This window comes from Bos indicus, chromosome 8 (assembly GCF_029378745.1).
Source record: "Bos indicus isolate NIAB-ARS_2022 breed Sahiwal x Tharparkar chromosome 8, NIAB-ARS_B.indTharparkar_mat_pri_1.0, whole genome shotgun sequence".
Taxonomy (NCBI): domain Eukaryota; kingdom Metazoa; phylum Chordata; class Mammalia; order Artiodactyla; family Bovidae; genus Bos; species Bos indicus.
The window spans coordinates 28,294,425-28,300,424 of record NC_091767.1 but is presented as its reverse complement, the minus strand read 5'-3'; positions in this window follow the sequence as shown (position 1 = coordinate 28,300,424).

The window sequence follows — 6,000 nt, the reverse complement described above, 5'->3', positions numbered from 1 at the left end:
GCTTCAGTCTCCCATCCTGGTATGCTTGTTCTCAGGATGTGAGGCACAGATACAGGTCAGGGAACACCTGCCTCTCTTCTCTCTCCCTTACAGTCCTTTGCGTTTCCAAAAAGCAGTCTGGCGGTTAGCCTGCCTCCTAAGTGTGGTCCCTCAGCATCACGGGTGACAGCAGCTGCTGTTTGTCATGAAGGCCAAATCCCCAAACGCTGCACTGCTGGGCAGAGAGAGCTCCTGATGTGAATCTGACACCGGCTGCAGCCCTGGCGATGCTGGCTGCCTTGCTGTGGCCGCGCTTCTTCATTTCACAAGCTTTTTAGGGTGAGGGGTTTTAAGGCACAGTTTCAGAAGATTTTTGAGTCCACAGATGAGTGTAAATCTGGCCATCCTTTTCCCTGAGCGGGCTGCCTCTCAAATAATAGTCCTGTCCGACCCTTAGTGACCCCTTGGACTGCAGCCTACCAGGCTCCTCCATCCATGGGAGTTTCCAGGCAAGAGTACTGGAGTGGGTTGCCATTTCCTTCTCCATCTCATATAATAGATGCATTCATTTCTTGTCCCTCTTACTGCTCTCATTTCAGTTTGGGGCTGAGCTGGCCTTTGTCAAGGGGGAGGGGGTTGGAGCTAGCTCCCAGCACCTGTGGCCGGGCCTGATGCTGCCCTCTCTGACCTCCTACAACCTGCCTGCCTTGTCCTGCAATTTTTCTAAGTGTGTTCGTGAGGCCTTCACATCTTTGAGTGCGTGGAGGATTGTGGTCCTTTTCCAGACCCACTGTCTGAGCCCTGGGTCCTGCCTTGATATCAGAGGTTGGTCAGATAATGGCTTCATAGGCAGCAGCCAGACCATGGCCAGAAAGGACAGAGGGATCCTGGAACTACACCCTGAAAATCCAGTGTCTTGCCACCCTAAGAAGGAAAGCAAAGGGGACAAACCTCCGGGGGTCTGAGGTGGAGTCTATTAGAGACAGTGATGGCAGAAAGGCCTTCAAGGTGCCACTTGAACAGAGAATTGAGTGCAGGAGGCAGGTGGCTGGGTGGCAGCTCCCAGGGAGCCAGAGCATCCAATGTGAAGGCGCAGATCAGGGAGAGCCAGACTCCACATGGGGAACTGGAGTCAGGGGAAAGGGGGACTGAGAGGGGAGGGTAGGTCAGGGGAGACCTCCTAGGTCATGGTATGAAATTGGGTCTGCATGGGATGGGGATCTGTGGGAGGTTTTGAACAGTGTCTAACAAAATCTGACTTTAGTTTTAAAAGGATCTCTCTATTTCCAGCTTCTCAGTGCTGAGCTCTTAGCATTTGGGGAGGGATAATACTTAGCTGTGGAGAAGGCAATGGCAACCCACTCCAGTACTCTTGCCTGGAAAATCCCACTGATGGCAGAGCCTGGTAGGCTGCAGTCCATGAGGTCGCGAAGAGTCAGACACGACTGAGCGACTTCATTTTCACTTTCACTTTCACTTTTCACTTTCATGCATTGGAGAAGGAAATGGCAACCCATTCCAGTGTTTTTGCCTGGAGAATCCCAGGGACAGGAGAGCCTGGTGGGCTGCCGTCTATGGGGTTGCACAGAGTTGGACACGACTAAAGAGACTTAGCCGCAGCAGCAGCAGCAGCAATACTTAGTTGTGAGGGACCATCCTAACATTTAGGATACTGATCCCTAGGCACTAAAGGCGACAGGCGTTATTGTGACAACCCCAACTGCTCCTGTGTATTTTCGAACACCCCAGGCAGAGTGGGGCAGGGGGACCCACCCAGGTGCAGAAGTAGTGCCCTGAGGGGCATGTGTGGAAACAGAGACCAATTAGGACAAGAGCCACTGGGCCAGGGTGGCAGAGAGAGGGAAGCTTGAACTTGTGGGATTTAATGATGAGCTTAACAATAGAGAATTGCGAGAGCAAGAAGGACCCCAGATTTTTAAAAACTTGTAACCTGTCCCCCAGGTTTGTTCTTTTGTTTATTGGGAAGAATGGGATAGAATTACATTTTACTTCTAAAGTAGGAGATATGCCTATAGAAGATGTTCAGGGGGGTCTGAGAAACTGGAGTTCCAAAAGAGATCATGAGGCAGAGAGAAATTTGGGGGTCCTCATGACCCCCTTACCTGGTTTTCCGTCGGGCTTCCCTTGTGGCTCAGCTGATAAAGAATCTACCTGCAATGCAGGAGACCTGGGTTGGGTTCAATCCCCTGGAGAAGGGAACGGCTACCCACTCCAATATTCTGCCCTGGAGAATACCATGGACTATGTAGTCCACGGAGTTGCAAAGAGTCAGACATGACTGAGCAACTTTCAGTTTCATGATTGTTAAAGCCAGGAGGCTGGCTGACATCACCTGACGGAGAGTGAGGTCCAAAGGCAGAGCCTGGGGCCCTGGGCAGTCAGAGTTCTGGAAGCAGAGAGGGTCCTCCATAGGGGATGGAGAAGGAGCAGTCAGTGCAGGAGGAGAAGCGCCTGCAGAGGGGGCTTCTGGAAGCGTGCTGGAGAGTGTGCCAGGTGCTGTGGGGGGCCCTTTCAGGTGAATCACCTCCTCAGCCCTGGGAGGCTCCTGGGATGTCACAGAGAGAATGCTCTGCTAGCGCATAATCCTTCTGCCTTAGCTTTTGGCAAATGAAACATGTAATTTCATGATGATTATCCTCATTCTGCAGCAGGTTGCCCTTACTTCGTGTCTGCCGAGCACAGCCTTCAAGTCCTGGGAGATGGGTGTTCGGAGGCCTGATGGCCTGTATGCAGCCCCCAGCATTTTCAGGAGCTCAGGTGGGGAGAAGGGCCATACTGGTTCAGGTGGATTATTCCTGGATATCAGCTAGCTGTTCCTGGATTTTGTGTATGTTTCTAGTAAAAAGCAATTGATGATACACTGCCATAGAATGAAGCAATTTCTCTGCCCCCTTTAAGCTGGCAAATGGTATTAAGTTTTAAAATTTACTTTTATTTAAAAGAAATTCAAACCTGTGCCCTTTGTATGCCTAACAATAAGATAATGGCATCACTATTTAATGTAGTATTCTCCAGCCACTGACAACGTTTCTGAGCAGGAGAAAATAACATGGAAGAATGTTTATATTTTATGGTTAAAAAGGCAGACTATAACATTATAATGTTGTTTAGATGATAACCATGCAATGTAAACAAAATGAAAGATACAGATGTGCAGAAAAAGGAAAACATTATAAAGAATCTAATGGTGGTTTTCATTGGGTAGTAAGAAAAGAAGAAATATATTTCTCTTTTTCATGGTTTTACGTATTTTCCAAAATTTTGTAATGAGTATACAGGCATAGGGCTTCCCTGGCAGCTCAGATGATTAAGAATCGTCTTGCCATGCAGGAGACCTGGGTTCGATCCCTGGGTCAGGAAGATACCCTGGAGCAGAGAATGAATACCCACTCTAGTATTCTTGTCTGGAGAATTCCATCCATGGACAGAGGAGCCTGGCAGACTACAGTTCATGGGGTTGCAGAGTTGGATATGACTGAGTGACTAACACACACACACACACACACACGCACGCACATACAGGCATAGCTTATTTTTACACTTCACAGACATTGTTGTTTTACAAATTGAAATTTGGTGGCAATGCTGCATTGTCAGATGATAGTTAGCTTTTTTTTTTTTTAAACAATAGTCTTTAACTAAAGAGTGTACTTTTTTTAGACATAAGGCTTTTATTGCACATTTAATATATGGACCACAGGATAGTGTAAACATAAATTTTATATGCACCAAGAAAACACAAAATTCATTTGACTCATCTTATTGTAATATTTGCTTTATTGTGGTGGTTTGGACCCTAACCCACAGTATCTCTGAGGTATGCTTGATTGGCCCCAGGGTGGCCAGTGACAGCAGAGAGACCGGAGAGCCCTTCGCTTCTGGGCATCCTCCCACATCGATCAGCTCCAGCCAATGACTCCACCAGGGTCTTTTCCCAGACCCCCAGGTGGCACACTGACCAACACCCAGTGGCTGGTGAAGATTTACAAACCCAAGAGGACAAGCAGTGGGACACCCAGGGCACTGGGCTTGTCCTCTGGCTTCATGGAGCAGCTGCAGGGCTTGTCCCTGCTAGTCAGGGCCTGACAAAACATGGCCCACTGGAGAAGGGAATGGCAAACCATTTCAATATTCTTGCCTTGAGAACCACATGAACAATATGAAAAGGCAAAGAGATATGACACTGAAAAATGAGCTTCCCAGGTTGGTAGGTGTCCAATATGTTACTGGGGAAGAGTGGGGAAATAGCTCCAGAAAGAATGAAGAGGCTGAGCCAAAGCAGAAAAGATGCCCAGTTGTGGATGTGTCTGGTGATGAAAGTAAATTCTGATGCTGTAAAGAACAACAATAGGAACCTGGAATGTTAGGTCCATGAATCAAGGTAAATTGGAAGTGGTCGAGCAGGAGTAGGCAAGAGTGAATGTTGATATCTTAGGAATCAGTGAACTAAAATGGATGTGAATGTGCAAATTTAAGTCAGATGACCATTATATCTGTTACTATGGGCAAGAAGCCCTTAAAAGAAATGGAGTAGCCCTCACACTCAACAAAAGACTCTGAAATGCAGTACTTGGGTGCAGTCTCAAAAGTGACAGAATGATCTTAGTTCGTTTCCATGGCAAACCATTCAATATCACAGTAATCCAAGTGTATGCCCCAACCAGTAATGCTGAAGAAGCTGAAGTTGAATGGTTCTATGAAAACTTACAAGACCTTCTAGAACTAACACCAAAAAAATATGTTCTTTTCATCATAGGGGACTGGAATGCAAAAGTAGGAAATCAAGAGATAACTGGAGTAACAGGCAAGTTTGGCCTTGGAGTACAAAATGAAGCAGGGCAAAAGCTAACAGTTTTGCCAAGAGAATGCACTGGTCCTAACAAACACCCTCTTCCAACAACACAAGAGATGACTCTATATGTGGACATCAACAGATGGTCACTATCAAATCAGATTGATTATATTCTTTACCATCTTCACCAAAGATGGAGAAGCTCTATACAGACAGCAAAAACAAGACCTGAAGCTGACTGGCTCATACCATCAGTTCCTTAATGCAAACTTCAGGCTCAAATTGAAGAAAGTAGGGAACACCACTAAGCCATTCAGGTATGACCTAAATCAAATCCCTTATGATTATACAGTGGAGCTGACAAATAGATTTAAGGGATTAGATCTGGTAGATAGAATGCCAGAAGAACTATGGATGGAGGTTTGGAACATTGTATAGGAGGAGGTGACCAAAATCATCCACAAGAAAAAGAAAAGCAACAAGGCAAAATGGTTGTCTGAGGAGGCCTTATAAATAGCTGAGAAAAGAAGAGAAGTGAAAGGCAAAGGAGAAAGGGAAAGATACACTCAGCTGAACGCAGTGTTCTAGAGAATAGCAAGGAGAGATAAGAAAGCCTTCTTAAGTGAACAGTACAAAGAGATGGAGGAAAACAATAGAATGGAAAAGACTAGAGATCCCTTCAAGAAAATTAGAGATTCCAAGGGAACATTTCATGCAAAGATGGGCACCACAAAAAACAGAAATGGCAAGGACCTAACAGAAGCCGAAGAGATTAAGAAGAGGTGGCACGAATACACAGAAGAATTGTGCAATAAAGTTCTTAATGACTGGGATAACCATGATGGTATGATCACTCACCTAGAGCCAGACATCCTGGAGTGTGGGCCTTATGAAGCGTTACTACAAGCAAAGCTAGTGGAGGTGATGGAATTCCAGCTGAGCTATTTCAAATACTAGAAGATGATGTGGTGAAAGTAAGTGCTGGACTCAATATGCCAACAAATCTGGAAAACTTAGCAGTGGCCATAGGACTGGAAAGGGTCAGTTTTCATTCCAATCCCAAAGAAAGGCAATGCTAAAGAATGTTCAAATTAATGTACAATTGCACTCATTTCACATGCTAGCAAGATTATGCTCAAAATCCCTCAAGCTAGGCTTCAGCAGTATGTGAATCAAGAACTTCCAGAAGTACAAGCTGGATTTAGAAA